Here is an 18991-nt window from a genome sequence, read left to right as displayed (position 1 = left end):
CTCTTTGGTATTTTTTGGTACATTTTTGGAAATTTTTGGTATTCAGCTGTGTGTGTGTGTGTGTGTGTGTGTGTGTGTGTGTGTGTGTGTGTGTGTGTGTGTGTGTGTGTGTGTGTGTGTGTGTGTGTGTGTGTGTGTGTGTGTGTGTGTGTGAAAATCCTAATCTGGGAACCCTACTCTAGAGACCAAACAAGAAACCCTTTTAAGTACCACTCTACTTTAGGCCTCCAGTAACTGGGATTGTTCTCGCACCGGGCGAAGAAATTATCAGTCACCTAAAAGAAATGACAAACATCTAAGCCTCAGGCAGGATTTTCACTGCTGCTTATTACTTGCTTGGAGAGCAGATACAATAACTATTCTGCCCACCAGGCTGACATATATATATATATATATGTATATTATATGATATTTTAAAAAATATTGGAATTTTATTTATTATGAATCCGCTGTATTCACTTCCATGAATTATTATCTGTTATTCATATTACACTTTCCATTTAACATTCAGTAAACTGTTTCAATGCTCTATTTACTGCTTACCATTAATGCTTCTTCACGGAATGTTTTGGATAGGAAGAGATACAAAAAAGGGTTGGTAGCAGAAGCACTCTTGCAGAACAAAGCGGCAACTATTCTTAGCTCTTTGGGGATGCCACTCCCGTCACCGTAAGTTTGCCAGAGACACACAATGGCATACGGCAGCCATACAAATATAAAACAGCAGGCGATGAGAGAAGAGAGCTGAAATAAACACAGAAGGAGCGTTACATTAATGTTGCTCTGCGTTTCTTTTAAGAATAGCTAGGCATGCCTATATATTCAAATTTTAATTTATTTCATTGTAATTTTGTTAATTTTTCTCTCTCTCTCTCTCTCTCTCTCTCTCACACACACACACACACACACACACACACACACACACACACACACACACACACACACACACACACACACACACACACACACACACACACACGTGTGTGTGTGCTTGCGTGTGATCTACCACACATCTACTACAGTGTTCCTCAGAGTGGGTCGCGTTAGGAGCTTTCAGGTAGGCTAAAAAAACACTGATTCGGCACATAGTAGTCGCGAAATAGCGGAAGAGGTTGCAAGCCGCAGCTGCTTTGAGACTGTTGTTCCTGTCTCTTTCCAATATCACATTAAATGAAATGAAATTCCGCTCTAAAATCAAATCAAAATCTAACAAGTATTAAATGAAGTTATTTTTGAAATTCTTTGCATTCCCGCAAAGAAATGACACCGGGTATTGAAAAATATTCATTTTTCTGCCAAATTACTTTTGATAAAAAGACATTAAACGAAGGATATAAATATCCATTATTATTTTATTGCTTAGTTTGTAAATAGTGTTTGTCTCTATGGCTGCATAATTTTCGAAAGTCTTCGAATACTTAAGAAATTAGAAATTTTCCACATGAGCTGCCTTGGCATTATATTAAAATGCGCTCACTCTGCCCAAGACGATATATTTGCTTTTTAATACTTTTGAGTAAAACTTGCATTGCCTTTATCAACAAACACTTACCAAATAATTTCTGAAATTTTCTGAATACCGAGTAGTTTTAGTTTGAAATCTGTTTGTATTTTTCAAGTGAATAAATTATAATCTTTGAAGAAAATAGACTAAAATAGTTCGTTTGATATGAAATATGAGTTTCATGGTATTCATAAAGTTTCTGTCTGGTCTCTGACGGTCGCCATTTGTTCGAAACAGCTTATATCGCTACTCGTAACCAAAATCTTTAATAAAAGCCTTTCTGTAAGTTTGTGCCTTTAAGTTTGATACTTCAAGGCTGTAATTTCTCGAGCTCTGGATTACTTTTGAAACTTTTAGATTTTCACAATCAGCTTGAACATTTGCTTGACTGTTAACATAGCAATCTATTTATTGCTCTTTCCTGTAACATTTTCTGACAAGAATGAGGTTTTTTTAAACTATTTTCTTCGGTGATCAATTAGCATTTCTAGGAACCTATAAGAGAATGTACTGTGTACTGCACATTATCAAATTCTGGAAGCATTTTTATGTAGATACTTGAATCAGCTATTCTTCTACCTTTGAAAACTCCGTTCGTAGGCAAACAAATTGCTGTTTCTCAAATCCTTGTACAGATTAAAAGGAAAACTTGTCTTTTACCAAATGCAAGATTTTTAAGCGTGATGTTAGCATTCAGGAACCGTTTTTTGGTTTCTGAGCAGAATCGTTTTGTCTCAAAGCGTGAGCACTGACTTACATAAGTGAACGAAAAGTGTACATATATTGAAGGTGAGGGGACAATGATAATTTTCTAGTTATTGTCTCGAAATATTAGTAACGTAACTTAAGAAAACAGCTAAAATATTGATTTTAGACAGCTCAATGATTGTCATCTGAACAAATATGTAACTAGAAAAGAATCTAGGGTAATGTTGAACAAAATGAAAAAAAAAATCAACAAGAAAAAATCAAAGAGAACTTCCAATCATGAACAAGCCTCTCATTTCAGAGAGAGAGAGAGAGAGAGAGAGAATAGCATTACAAAATCTGGTTACGGCATTGGAAATGGAAGAACATGGCATATGAATAGCAGAACTATAGCTCCAAGAATGCAGACTGACTTGTTGCGCCAAGGTAAAGAAGCAAGAGTGTCACAGTTTCTGCACGTCTTTTCATATGAATCTTATTACCATAGCCAAGGCAAATACTCAAAGCTGTGATGATTTAGAGGCTATTTGTGATAAAGGGTGATTGTCCTGTTATTCTTGAAGGACAAAGGAATGCGTAACTCCTTGCCTATGTTTTTTGTTTTTCTTATTTTTAGAAATAGTGTTGTAGTTTATAGTACTAGAGTTTAAGAACCAGTTTGTGAATTCTATTTTTCCTATCTCAGTCTTCGTATTTAAATCATATTGAATACAATTACTGAGATAAGAGCCAACAGGCTTCACTTCGGTGATGCAAAATTATTTAAATTAAATGGACATTGAATCTAACATTATTTCAAAGCCACCGCTGAGATTATGGCTCTGTCCCGTGGTGGGGGTATGTCTGCCACTGGGTAGAGCCAATGCTGAAAAGTTGTTCTCAGTGACGTGGTGAGCCTGTCACTGAGTGGAACAATGCTGAGTTGGACGATCTTTCGGGATCGTCTAATTTTTAGAGATCACTTTACTTAAATAGTGGTTCGTTTTCCTTGATGTATGAGAGGCTCTGCTTGGTTTTTTTTTGTCTGTCTCTGAGTAGGGTCACCGCTGAGATTATGGCTCTGTCTGGTGGTGGGGGTGAGCCTGCCACTGGGTAGAGTCAACGCTGAGAAGTTCTTCTTGGTAACGGGGTGAGTCTGTCACTGAGCGGAACAACGTTGAGTTGGACGATCCTTTGATCACTCGTAGGGAGTGGTCTGGGGGATCGCCTAATTTTTAGAGAGGTCTTTACTTAAATACACCTCAATAAAGGTAGAAACCGGTCTGGGTAGTGATCTCCCTCATAATATATAACAGCATACAACTCCCAGGAAATGTGTTTTACATTATGGGAAAATACTAAGGACAGTGATCGGGGCTTACTCCACCTTTACTACGAGTTGCCCCAGAATGAACCAGGTGTTGCTTACGCTTGGATTCGCCGAAACTTTTATAGTTTTTATCTATATTCGGCATGAAACTCTTAGATGTTCTATCTTTGAGTTTCTTATTCGGCTTTGAAATAATGTTGGATTCAATATCCACTTAATTTAAATCATATTGAATACTCCTGGGATCATATGGAAAGACATCGATTACGTCACCCGGGATCTTGTGAATTTATGCACGATCTTACTGGAGAATAATTAGAAAATACTATTGTTCGTGTTTAAGTTATGGATTCGATGTCTTGCCAACTGGCAGCCTAGATTCGACTGAGTTGTTTTGAAAGATGAGTGAAGCTACTAAGTAAGGGTACGAAGCCAGTGTATTATGCCTGGTAATGGCACATTTGCTTGACCGGTTGGCCTGTTTTACGGGTGAAAAATCTTAATTTCTTTGACACAAATAACAGCAGAAATTAACAGAAACCTATGAAATCGGCACTAATTATTTCTGTCACTAATCATCGATGTGCTTCCAATGACACTGCATTTAATGATACTAAGATAGACAAGCTATTCAATCAGAGAAACGTTGCATAATATTCATAGATAAAATAAAAAAAGGCGAGTAGACAAAGAATAAATAGTATATAAAAACAATACTAAGTGCAACAGGAAAAGTCAAAAATATATTACAACCAAAAATAAAAGAAAAAAATTAAAAATATAGCCTAATGAATTGATTAAACAAAATAAAAATAAAAAAGCAACATATCAGGGAGATTTTGATTACAATAATGATTATTACAACAAACCTCTAGTTGTATAGAAACACCATAGCATCATAGGTACTCTGTTACCCATCAATCCGTGCAGTCACATTTTCCTCTTCATAGAACAGAGGCAGAGTTTTCCTCCAGGAAACTTAGGGGTTTCATCTCTAGCTAGCAAACCGACCATATCTTCACGCTCATTGAACAGTCATTACTGGCTGCATAGCTTATACCGTGATAAAATCTATCAACCTAGATATACTAACATGCATTTGCCCAAGTGGTGAACGCATCATGAAGCCTGTCGAGGGTTGTTTTCATCTCCGTTGCTACTTTTCTATGCCAAGCATTCGGAATTTTGTAATTTATACTATAAAAATATTCTGAATAATATTTTTATTATTCAGAATATTTTTATAGTATAAATGACTATAAAAACAACAGAATAACCGTTAATATGCTTTTTTTTCACCTTTTTAATACAGTTACACTACTTCTATTTTTTACAGATATGAATAAATCCTTGCAAACCTCAGAATTTTACTTCCATTCTAAGTGTTTATTGATGGATATGATAATGTTGTATTTTGTAAATATTCTTGAATTATGTTTTTTAATATGTATATGGTTTCTATGTAAATATTTTTGTAGAAAATAAAAAAATAGAATTGTATCGTTTAGTTCCCAACCTATATCAAAACATATGAGATCCACGGTTCTTAAGAGAATGCTCTTGAGCAGATACATTTGGGCATTCATGGGACATGGAACATCCGGAATGCTGTTTACCTTGTACTCACCAGAATGGCTTCTACGAAATACAGACTGATTAGGAAATCTCCCCGTCTTTTATCAGCAAAATTATAGCTCAGCATTCCCCAAATTGATACCCATCGTATACACTGTGTCCTCTGGAGTCTAGACATATTAATGCTCTATTTATAGAGAAATTCAGTGATAAACATAACGGGTTAGAAAGATTCTGGGGTTGGAGACTTATCAGATCTTTGAAATACTTTTTCTACTCCGGAGACCTACTTTTTGTAAGTCAGAGCCGATGGCAGAGTTTTTTGTTTGTTTTTTTTTAGGTGGGAGAACGATTAAGAAAAATACTTTTTTAAACTTTCATGTTTTCTTAACACAATATACTATATTTAACTCAAAGTCACGAAAGAAATCTGTTTAAGTTTGCTATTTTACATAATAATTTAATAATAAATAAATTTGCTTTTTTTTGCGTGATTTATCTGAACAGTTCATAATAATTTTTGCTCTGATTTCTGAAGAGCAGAGAAATGATAATTGGAACGGTAATAAATAAATTTTATATTAGCAACTTGATTTTTAAGCAATTTTCTGGCCTAGTTGGCTGAGTTAATATCATGTTCGCAGTCTAAACTTTTTGGAACTTTTTTCAAGTCACTTTTGTGACTTGAAAAAAAGTTTAATGTTGGTTTCTATAGCAGAGCTCCGAATGATTAAAAAAATAATAAAAAGTATTAAAAATAATAATTAAAATCCTAGTCTACTCACGGTACTAATGCACTGTAGGTTTATTTACAATCTTTCGTGGCGAGAATCACATTAAAAATGCATCTGTATATCATTTAACACACACACACACACACACACACACACACACACACACACACACACACACACACACACACACACACACACACACACACACACACACACACACACACACACACACACACACACACACACACACACACACACACACACACACACACACACACACACACACACACACAACATTTTCATCGCTGTTGCTAAAAAAAGCTATATATAAGATTTTTAAGTCCCTTATTATGCTACATCAATTTAGGTACTTTTAGCATGAACTTTTCACTATATTACAGAAAGACATGAAATGTCCGACCTTCGACTCCCATCATACTTTATCGCGACTTCCAATCTCTGGCATCTGATCATGCAAGAAGCTGTGCATCCTGGTTTTTTTATTCAAACTCCTGACACTCAAATATGCAGATCGCAAACATTCATTGAGCAGCCTGAAAGTTTGTGATACTGGCAGCTCGTATTATGGTGTACTAATAAGGATATTATATGGAAAAGAAAGACTGTTATTTGAATTCGATATTTATTACCACACATTACAGTTTTTAATATGCAAAGTTACGTTGCGATGATTGAATTGAAGTAGATGACTGAGTTTATTTCAGGAGTGCGTGATGAAGAACTTGTTGGAGTATGCGCTAATGACCAGATAGTGCCTTTGACCAGGTGTTGTTGTGGAAAGAGAGAAAAATAGTTCTTTTGCATCAAAGTAATGGCTAACATCAAAGAGGCTCCAAGACAAAAGTAGCAAATTGTCGACCGATCAGCATTCAGAAACATTGGTCATTGAAAATTTGTTATAGGCAAAATCTAGAAATAGGTAGATAAGAATCGGATGTTTGGAGAAACGAAACCTGATTTTGTAAAGGTTAGGTCACGCCTCGGTAATTAACTGACTTGCTCACTTGTTTATAATAACGTAACAACTGAGTTGGATAAGGGAATGGCTACATAATGATACTACTAGAATTTGCAAAAGGAGTTTTGTTAGGGTGCCGCACGGAACTCTCTTATATTGATTTGAGCAAATGGGTTTGGATATGACGCTAGAGAGGTTGATGAAACAGTGGCTAAGTTGACATCTGAGATTAGTCTATGGAGGAATTCTGTCTAGGAGAAGGCCTGTGTCACAAGGATCTGTACTCGTGTCACTACTGTTTAACTTGTATTAATGATATAGGAAATGATGTGAGGGGAACTATTCAGTTTTTCGTGGATGATGTAAAACTGGGTAAAGCAATAGTTAATAAGGATGATGTGAAGATTGTGCAGGTCGATTTGCATAGGCTAAGAGTATGGTCAAAGAAGAACAGCTATCAGTTTAATGTGCAACATAAGGTTATGCATTTTGGGATGACAAGATTGCAGCTGTATACTACATTGATGAAACTGAACTGCAAGAAGTTAATGGGGCTAGGGATCTGGGACTGCTAGTGGATTCTGCGTAAAGTTCAGGGACCAAATTGCAAAAGTGACTAAAATAACTCATAGTATTACATGGTTAATGAAGAACATAGTAACATTCAGAGATAAGGAGGTCATCATATTTCTTTGCAAGGCCATCTGTACTACTGTCAACAGATGTCATCACTTCGGGTTTTTTGGAGATAAGGACCCAGAAATGAGTGACCAAGATGGCAGAAGGTCTATGTGATGCTCCTTATGAGGATAAATTGAAGATTTGTGGGTTACAGAAATTGTCTGAGAGGCGGAATGGGGGTATACGATAGTGACATATAAGCAATTTAAAGGTTGTTACATGATTGATATAGATGAAATTTATGAGTACATGACTAGTGAGGGGACAACTAGTCATACCTGGAAATTAAGAAAGAGTTCAGTTAGCAAGGCGTGAGATTGAATTTTTTGATAGGAGAGTGGTGAATGAGTGAAGTAATGGCTATCATCAGTTGTAAGTGCTGTGTCAGGTGAATTTAGTTCAAATTAAAGCATGACTGGTATTGTGCAAATGATGATTATTATTTGGTTAGTGGCCCTCCCGCTATGAATCTACAGACTCTATGGTGTTGTCCATGATATTTTTTGTAATAATAATTATTGTTTATGTATAGCACAATTATTTTTTTTTACAAAATCTGCAATGAAGTGTTCCATGCATTTTTCTATTTTTATAATCATTGTAATCTCATCTACTAATTAGTTGTTTAATTAAATTTAATTAAAATACTTAATCAATCTATCTTAAGATAATTACACAGAAAATTTGAAAATGGATAATCCATAACACAACAATAACGATAGTAATAATAGTTTTTATATATAATAATAGGTTTATTATATTATTAGCTTGCAGAGTATTTACATATGTACAGTTAAAACTTTAATGTTACATTTACAGTTCAGAACGAATACTGAGAACATTTGTTTTTGACAAGTATTCATATGTATTTTCCTCATTGTTGCACTGCACTTTTTTCTCTTTGTTCTGGTGACGTTTCTGCTATCTTCTTCAAGGAGGTTATCATATTTTGCATCAAAACATATGCTAAGCATGGTGTGGTTTCGTGGTATGATTCAGTATCTACAACAAGCTAGGCACAGATTTAATTATTTATATGTGTGTGTATACACACATATATGTAAATATAGATGTGAATTTTTTTTCTGATTAACATATAGAAGCGAACGCATGCACACACAAAAAAAACTTCGTTTTATTATTTATTTATATTGAGTTACTGAAAAAAGAAAGCCAAAAGGCTTCACTTCGGCGATGCAAAATTATTCAAATTAAGCGGATATTGAATCCAACATTATTTCGAAGCCAAATAGAGAAACTACACGAGTTTCATGCCGAATATAGAAACTATAAAAGTTTCGGCAGATCCAAGCGTAAGCAAACCTTTCATGACGGGCAATTGGTAGTAAAGGTGGAGAAGTTCTGATCACTATCTTTAGTATCTCCCATAATGTAAAACACATCTCCTAGCGTATGATGTTATACATTATTGGGGGGGGGGGGTATCACTACCCAAACCAGGAATTTTTTAATAATTTACTTCAATTTTTTAAATAATAATATCTAATTTTATTAATAAACGAAATTGTAATTGGTATTATAGTATTTTAATATAGATCGATACTGTAGGTAGACAGATAAACTTCTCTTTTGTTATTAACTGAAAATTCACCATATTATGTTGCTCTGATTTATTGAAGGAGGGAAACCCCTCCATAGTCCCCCGTCAGAGGATAGAAGGTGATAGGAAATTATTATCTTTAAAAACATTATTATATATAATATATCATGGAATTAATCTAAGCTCATGAAATATTGTCTATCGTTATTTTACTTAGCTAATTTTATTGCATTTTCTTAAATAGTTTTATTATTCAAATTTATTTTGCATCAAATTATGATCTGCACATATTTCATTACCGATCATTGATTCGTCATATACAGCAAATGTATTTCATTATAAGCAAATTAAAAATAAAATTTGCTGGCTGGCATTTAAAAACAAGAAGCGCAACCACATACTAAAAATAAATGAAGCTCCACATTAGTATTCTGTAGGTGATATAAACTTTGCAACTTGAAACATAGATACTACTGTGTAAACTATCCACACCATCCTCATAATACTCGCAACGTCATAGTATGTATGCTGTGCATGCACATCGATCTTCGCAGTTTTCTCTGTGGCGTTTTAAGTATAATATGTGTACATGTCTTTTTCGTTTGGTGTGTACCGTAGCGTTTATATTTTTAAAGAGGTGTGCCATTGAGTCTGGAAGTCTGAACCGCAGCGCTACATAACGCAAGCATTATTCATGCCGGTTTATTTATTTATTTTTAGCCCGCTACGGATAACGAAAAGAGGAGCAACGATCACTAGCAGAGAGGGAGAAAGAGATTCAAGTCTGCAGTTCCTGTAATAGTTAACTGGCGCTGTGAAGCACGAGACGCCACACGCCATCTCTCCCTGTTTGACTTTTTTTTCTTTTTTTTTTTAACCTTCGTTTGCAATGCACGGTTGAAAAGTCACGATGCCATCTGTCGGCAGGTACCTATTATAGAATTAATAAAATTTCAGAATCTTATTATATTTATGAGGTTTTTGTTTCTTCATGGGTTTGCTAGGCTGTCACGTTGGCTTTGGTTGTAAGATAGGATAGTAACGGTCTCTGGTGACACGATAGCCACACAAGTTTCGCGAAGCGGTCGGAAGTCACTGAAGTGGGAGAGGGAGATAGACACAGACGATTTGATAAGCTTATTTTCTCTTCAGGAAAGTCCAGTGAAGAACAGCAGGACAGTCTCTTCATACGAACTGGATGTTTCGACATTCTTTAGATAAGATGAGCACGCTTCGTTTTCGTTTAGAGCTTTTATATTTAGAACAAAATATAGTGAATGTGATATAAAGAATTATCAGAAACCATTCTTGTGAAAATCAAAAGAGAAAGCGAAAGACATAAAGACATTATTATATAAATATATTACACCTTCTGGATTTTATTTTATCAGAAAATTCACCAATCCTTATGATTAGTTAATTAATAGCAGCATCATTATTACTATAGGATGTGGATTCTATACGGATTACAATACTAATTTATTTCCCATTTATATCCATTAAAATGAAATAAGGCGATTCAAGGCATGAACGAACCCTGCTTGAGGGGAGGGGATATAGTCTCACCTTGAAAACTTAAAATTATGTTATTACTTTTAGAGAGAGAGAGAGAGAGAGTCATAAATGTCTTTACAGGATGATTTTAGAAAAAAGATAAAATATTCTCCCAAGATAAAACATGCAACCTAATGCTTGAAGAATCAGTCACCATTTTCAATTTTACAATTTTATTAGGATTCAGTTAATGATTATACAGACTTGGCAGGATTTTTCATTCTAAAATTTCGTGTTTCTTTTTCTTTTTCCTCCCTTAAAAAAAAAGAGAAGTTGATTAGAGAATACACACACACACACACACACACACACACACACACACACACACACACACACACACACACACACACACACACACACACACACACACACACACACACACACACACACACACACACACACACACACACACACACACACACACACACATTGGTACAATACCAGGAATTGGAATACAAAAGGCTTCATTCATACAAAAATAGACATAAAATACATATTTAAAAATTAATTTTCTGTATGCTTAACAATGATTTAATACTTCATTAATGCCTGTAATTAATAATCATGATTAAACACTAACACAGGCGTTATAAAAATATTTTTTATAAATTTATGATTAAATTTTTTTTAATTATTTACGATGACAACGTTAGCTTACTTTAATTAGTTTAATTTGAGTAGAAAATTTCCTTAGTTCTTTACTGCCTCTGGAACCACCGTGGGTGACACTACCCGTCCGACACAAATGTCTTCGTGCCCCTCTTACTTTCAGCAGAATTGCTGTATAAGAAACTATGAGAACAGCTGAAAAATAAAAGTTCACAACTTTTAAATCATGTTAAGCTACTCGATTTAAATTAAACTAATAAACATCATGGCAAGTATTATCGTTACATGGTGGTAAGCATTGTTCAGATAGTCATCTAATAGAGGAAGGACTAGGTCATGTTCTTCTTAAGTAGACTAAACTCTTGGTGCAATGAATTTAAGGGTCTCTACCATTTTTTTTTTAACATTTTCTAACTTCATTTCGCAAAATTTATTTCCTTGATTGCAGTTATGTTACATGGCTTCAAGTGAAAGGCGTTTGTCCAAATTAAAATTTATTCAAGAAAATTATGTGAAACCAAGAGCTGTTGAAACGGAATTATATACTTTGTAATAGAAGATGATGTTTAATAATAATAATAATAATAATAATAATAATAATAATAATAATGCTAAAAAGAAAACATGGCAGTAATTCTAAACTTTAAGATAGTTAACATTTCGTGGGTGGAATTTACATTAAGTCATATTTTAGATTTTGCGTTACTTATAAATGAAAAAAAAAATGAATGACTTGTATTAAAGAAGGATGAACAGAAAATCGTATTCATTATCTGAGAAGATAAATATCTGTTTCTAATATTAGCTGAAATGACAACTTCGCACATTTAAATCATTGTTTCAACTTTTATAAGAAAATTATTCTGATAAAAGTTTAGTAACTTTCTGATTTATCTAATTTAAGAATAAATTATAACATTTATTCTTAAATTGAAAGAATTTATTCAGAATCAAATTGATTCCATTTAGAATAATCTATTCTAATCAGAATAAATTAGACATAAATAAATTAAAGAGTTGTTCACTATTGCACTACTTTGAAAGATCCAATTTCAGCTTTTTTTAAATGGTATTCAACTGTCACAAGGAACAACTGCGTCGCATTTGCTATCAGGCACTACTAAAGGGCTTTCATAGCGCTATCATGATATATGCCCTTTTGGAAAGATCGGAGTTCGAATTCGCTTTAAGACCCGAAGGGTTTTTCACCTGAAAGAGAGTTCGCTGATCTTATATAGAGGTGGTACGATTTTCATTTCCTGAAATTCGTTTTTTTTTTTTTTTTTTTTTTTTTCTCGTCCAGCAAACCTGAGACATCAGCCGGAGAGCACCTACAATTTATAGACATAATATGCTAGCCTCATAGCCTAAGTTGATTCGGCCGTAAGTTGATCCAGTCCAATCAACTTCCCCATTAAAGATATCACTCCCTGAAAGATTCCAAAACCTTTTTATATTAAAAATCATACAACTTCTAATTTATCTTTGTATTTTAATAAAAGCCACATTTTTATCTATTTTCTGTGCTCGGAATGCATGCTGAAATAAACAAAAGTAAATTTTTAGTTCGCATCCGAATAAGAAATTTATGTATCAGCGAAACCGAAACTGAAATCTATTAGGAATGCAAAATGTCTTCAATTAGCTTTGATTACGGGCGGCTGTAGTGATAATCCGATTCTTTAAAAAAGTAGATAACTTATCGGACACGAGATTTTCAAGCCAGTAAATAAAAATACATCTCACTGGATTTAATTCATTTAAAATACCCATTAAATAATTAAATAAAAGAAACTATTTAAATACTTGAAGAGTGCTAAAATAATTTTTAAAATTCTTAAAAATGTTATTGTCATTTACCACCAATACTCTCCTAGTTACAGTTTTTAAAAATTTGAATGGAGATGAGCAGCATGAACAGAAAATACTGTTCATGTCACTCCTTTTAACACCATCGTAAAGGTAGAAAATCTGATATCAGTATGACATTTGTGGAAACTCATACTAACAATATCTTTACTGATTTTATCATAACCGTCGTTTGTGAGGCTCCTTGATCTAATCTCTCTCTCGAAAAATCATTTCTCTCGAAAAATTTAAAATTTTGACGCATTATTTAAAAATGTTTGATAGTACATACGCTGTTTCTATTATAATATTCTTTCAATAGCCATCATTCCTCCACGTTACCAATGCCTCAAGTAGTTACCTGCGTGTTGCAGATTTGCATTATTTCCTGAGGTGTACGCTGAGTCGACATTACATTGGAAAGACTTTGAAAAACTTAAAACATGTTCATTTCGTGGAATTTCATGCATCATTTTTAAAACTAGTGTAATATGTAATTTCACGTAGACAGTAGTGAACCCATCAGTGAAACCGTTTAATTGCATCGCATATCTTAAAAGCTCATGCATTTTTAATGATATGTCTTGAATTAGAAAAGAAACTAGTTATGAGCGGCGCTTACTACGTGCTCGATGTTAGATGCGCTTTCGGTTGACCTGCCATTACTGTTGCGTCTTAAAATCATGTTTACATAATGCTGTATTTCAAAAATCTTCTCTCGTTTGTATAATCAAATATAATATTTTCTTGGTTTTAAAATTAATAGAATACTATCTGTAATAATTCTATTTTTTTTTCAAAAGTTTTTTTTTTTTTTTTTTTTTTTTTTTGAGGGGAAAAGGAACGATGATTTGGAAGAGTATTTGTGATAGTACTCGTTGTGATAGATTTGTTTGCAAAAATGAATGTCTAACAATTCGATCATTTTTCCCGGATCTGATGCGCGGATATTTACCATAGACAGATGACCATATCATGAACTTAGAATGCATTCGATTGAATCATATCATTTGTTCCGAACTAGGGTACCTCAATGTTCATATTAGGGCGCCACGAACTTTTTTTTTCCTTTCTAAACATCGAATATAGATATACCTGAACGTTTTGTAAGAATATAGTGTAAAAGATAAAACGTAAATTTATGCCACTGAATATACTTGACATCACCCCACTATATCACTATTCCACCACTTATCACTTCCTACCTAAACATTCTCTTTCTTCCTTTCTGTTTTTACTTCCTAAGAGGGATATTATTTTGCACACGCTAGAAAGAGACGTGTCGTAAAAAGGCTTCAGGCCTCATTTCACTATATATATAGCGAAACAAAGATGCATATAACTTCTATAGTGTGTACTTGTACTCTAATCAGTATACGTGTGCATAATGTAAACAGCAGATATGAATATGAATACGAATAAATAAAAATTTCTTCAACAAAGTTGATATTAGTTATTCTCCTTCGAAACATGCGAATGTACTTGAGATAAATTATTCATATATTTTCTGATACTAGAAAAAAATAAGAGGATGCGAGAAAACTAATTATACTACTTCCTCGAAAGTCACTCAGTCTTCCAGCGTGTCCAGTTTCCTGATGTTGGTATTTTCTGTTAAATTAAAGGCGCCTTATAATTTTCGATTTCGCCTTTTATGCAGATAAAATCACTGCATCGCTTTTCTGATGCTTTGTTTAAAATATAAGACACGTTACCGAGCTGCTTTGCATTTTAAAACCTCGCGTATGGAGATTTATATTTCTCTCTCTCTCTCTCTGCGCGCGCGCGCGTGTGTGTGTGTGTGTGTGTGTGTGTGTGTGTGAGAGAGAGAGAGAGAGAGAGAGAGATCTGGATATTAACCTGATGTTAACAATCTCGATATTAACAAATGCGTATGAATTCTGTCAGGAACATTTTCTGTCTTTTCAACCAAAATGCTAAACTATTCGATATCAACCGAAGATTTTAGGATTTCTTTTCCGAAAATTCGGTTTATTTATTTATTAAATCAAACTAACCCGTGAATATACAAATTAATATACTTTAATATATTTGTATCAATTACCTAAGATATCTTGGAGTTAATACTAACAGTTTGTTTGTTTTTTATGAAAATAAGCAGAACTCTATTTTTTCTGAAAGTTCTTTAACATCTTTAGAAAAGATCTTAAAGAATTTTCGGAAAATACAAGGATCATTTCTCGTTGAACATGATAGATTGATTTCGTCTTCACCCATTGAACTAAAATAACACGAAAAAGGTATGCTCTTTTTATGGCATTCTTTCCTGTCTGAAGTAAATTCATAAGGATACAAAATAATGGCAACTGGATAGATTTTAAATGTTTTATGGACCAGTTCTCACGAAGAATTTACAGGCATCTGTAGATGAAAGTTGTAATGCAGTTTCTTTTTAGTTACCAAATCCTTCTGGATGTAGTAAGTAAAACTAAAACATCCCAAGTAATTTTTTAATGTACATCACTTTAAATTATATATTTATCAATATCTCCATATTAGATATAAACTTTTAATAAGCTTATTTTTCGCAAATGTTTTTGGTAATTTTTCATATTATTTAGACTTAGCGCTAACAGAAAAGAAATTCTATGTTTAGTTTGTAAATGCATTTCAACATTAATCTATTTAGAGAGGCGTTAAATTTATAGATTGCACTAGATACTTACTTAAGGGTAGAAAGAAGACGAAAACGAAGGCGCAAGTAACAAAAACTCTTCCAGATGGTTTTTCATCTTCGAAAGCTATAGTGCAGCCAACTTCGAATGTCTCATATCTTCCCCAACCAAAAATCGGCCCCACAGCCCATATTAGAGAATATACGATCATTTCAATCTGAACCAGATAGATTGATTTCCTCTTCACCCATTCAGCTAGAATAGAAGGAGGAGGCTATACTATTTTTACAAAATAAAAACCTCCTTCCTTATTCATAACATGTAAAATATTTTATAGCATTTTCCTAAGTAAAACTACCACTAAATAAATGGTAATACTAAGAAAACGGGAAACGTATTTTCTTAAAAAACTTATACGTATAGAAAAATAATTCTTAAATTTTTATTTTTCTGAAATTTTAACAATCGAAAATTTCGAAAATAACATTCCTGAAATAATATTTTTCGAGTAGAATAAAAAAATGAACTCTGGTTATAAGCTGCGAATTAAGAGCCTATTATGGAATTTACTAAAATGAATAACTAGTCTGTATATTGATATATTTCGGCTAATTACTTCAAGCTGATACTCATCTCTTCTCACGAAGAAATACTTTATCTTGATGTCATGAATGGTTTTAAGCTCAAGAAATTTAAATAGTCACTGAAACCAACTACAAATAATTAATATGCATAAAACTACTAAATTCTAAATTAATACTAAAATACTAATACAGTACTACTAAAACTACTAAAGTAATTACATATCAATATAATACTCGTAAAATATAATAATAATAATAAAATAAAAAGTATAAGAGGGAATGCAAGGGAAACATTATGAATGTAAAGAAGCGCAAATCATCATATTCAAAACTAAGAATTTAGGTAGAATTGATATATGGCTCAGTTGTTGGAATTTTGGATTTGTTTTTCTCCGTGCGCTTCTGTTGTCCTCTAAAAAACGGAATACAATCTAACACACGTCATCGTCTGAACAATTTAGGTATGGGTTTTTTATGTCCTGTTCCTGCTCTGTAGATGAGGTTGATCTTTCCATCTTAGTCTTGGAGGTCCGCGGTCTCTTCTTCCTGTACTTTATATTCTAGTGCTAGTTTAGGAATCCTATTGTTATTCATTCTTTCTATGTGTGTAGTCGGCCTGGTTGGCCGAGGTTAGCGTGTTCGTTCTACATCCAAGAGGTTGCAGGTTCGAATCCCACCATGTTTGTGATTGTCCTACAAACTTTATGTGGAAAGGGAATCTGCAACTCTGCTACTTATTCTAGTAGAAGACTTCACTCCCAAATTCCGGTGAGGTACGGGAGTGACCATATGGCGTCTACGGATGTGATGTCAAATGTGAAAAAAAATGTGGTGTTGCCAATTTTGCTGGTATTCTTCTATTTCTTGTATGACGTTTTTAGTATGTAATCGTTCTCTTATTTCTGTATTTTTCTTTTTATCTAATCGAGTGAGTCCCAGAAGAGGTCTTAGAAACTTCATCTGTGCTGCTTCCAATCTTCATTTGCTTTTTTGTTTTAGAATCCAAATTTCACTTCTAAATTTGAGAGATGTTTTAGAGGTCATATTATGTAATCTTAATTGAGTTTCTTTAGTCATTTGGTTTCCAAAATTTCTTTTAATTATGCCATTCATTCTTTTATAATTTTGTAGTCTTTCTTTCAATTGTGAATCAGTATTGAATTGCGAGATTATATTTCCTAAGTATTTGAATTCCGTAACTTGTTCTATTCTTTTATTGTTAAGCATAATTTTGACTTTTTGAATGGTGTTTCCACACATTGCCATAGCTTTTGTTTTTGTTTCAGGGATTTTCATTTTAAATCTTTTTGCTATTTCATTTAGATGGCTAGTTGCAATTTGGAGTTTATCTTTTGAATTAAATTTTGAATTTAAATTAACTCGATCATCTGCATAAAGTGTTGTATTTAGCTATATATTATTAGTTAATTTAATTCCATCTTTTACAGTTGTTTTCCATTCTTTTAAGATTCTGTTTATATAAATGTTGAATAGAATTGAGGATAATCCACAGCCTTGTCTCACTCCTTTATTTATGGTTATAGGTTCTGATAATATTCCGTCTGCAAATTTGATGCAAAATTTTGTTTCTCTGTATAGAGATTTTATGGCTTTAATTAGTTGAGGAGGTATTTTATCGTCTTGTAATATTTTCCAGAGTAGAGTCTGTTTAAGTTATCATACGCGTTTTCGTAGTCAATAAACAAAAGGAAAGTGGGCAAGTTAAATTATTTTCTTTTTTCTATGATCTGTTGCATTGTGAAAGAGGCATCTGCGCATCTTCTCACTCTTCTAAAACCACACCGATCTCCTTCTAAATAATTTTCTGTGAATTTAATTACTCTACTCTTTAAGATATTTGCGTATAGTTTAGATGCTGTTATTAAAAGAGTAATGTCTCTGTAATTTACACATTTGTACTTGGGAACTTTTTTGTGAATACTCCAGAATATTTCTTAATACTCCAGTTTCCCATTCTTTTGATATTTCCAGATATTATTGAATATCGTGCTCTAACGTTTTAACATATTTACTCTAACACACATTAAAAGTAATTGACACTTAATGCCGTAGTCTCCCGTGATGCACTTATGGCGAAAGGAAGAAATACAATAACAGTTTTCATCACTCATTCAAAATTTATGTGTACAATGAAATTTATATATATATAAACTATTTCATCTCTCATTCTGAAAACCCAAACAAATGTCGATCCGACTGGAAGAGCGTTTAGCATGAACTGTTCCTCCACAGGAACGATTTCCATTCATCAATTCAGACTTCGTATAAGTTTTAACTAACAATTAACAAAAGATTTTGGCTTGCACTTGTCTGTGAAAATTCACAATATTCTCTTTCTCTTCTTTTCATTTGACATTTGGTTAGAAAGACTTAAGTTTGATTATCTAAAATCTAGGTTAGGAATATAGAATTTGAGGAACTTTATAAAGTCCCTCTTGCCTTAGACACTTCTTTTCAACCGAAGGTGAAAAAGTGTTTCGGAACTGCTTTTAAGCTAAGGTGAATTAGTCATTTTCATATAGAGGTAGTAGCAGAGTTTACCTCCCAGGAACTCAGGTTATTTTTCTCGCAGAACAGAGGTAAAACCTACTGGAGAAGACATGCAGTTAACAAATATGATAATACTAGCTTTATAGCTTTACCTGTTTCATCGCCAACCCAACCAATATTATCATACTAAAAATATGT

At 33.4% G+C, this 18991-nt stretch overlaps 1 long non-coding RNA gene across 1 annotated transcript in view; it reads left to right on the top strand.

Annotated features, from left to right (window-relative positions):
* Positions 1-9881: 9881 nt before the first annotated feature.
* The window catches only part of LOC150094341 (uncharacterized), a 166124-nt gene continuing 157014 nt past the window's right edge, over positions 9882-18991 (top strand). The window contains exon 1 of the long non-coding RNA XR_016550224.1: positions 9882-9978. This is a non-coding gene — a long non-coding RNA (uncharacterized LOC150094341). The remainder of the gene's footprint in view (positions 9979-18991) is intronic.

The sequence above is a fragment of the Typopeltis vanoorti genome, chromosome 22 (genome assembly GCF_054136105.1).
Source record: "Typopeltis vanoorti isolate ZY-2024b chromosome 22, IOZ_Tvanoo_1.0, whole genome shotgun sequence".
NCBI lineage: Eukaryota > Metazoa > Arthropoda > Arachnida > Uropygi > Thelyphonidae > Typopeltis > Typopeltis vanoorti.
Note: the sequence above shows the minus strand (reverse complement) of the source record. Positions and strands in the feature narration are given on the sequence as shown.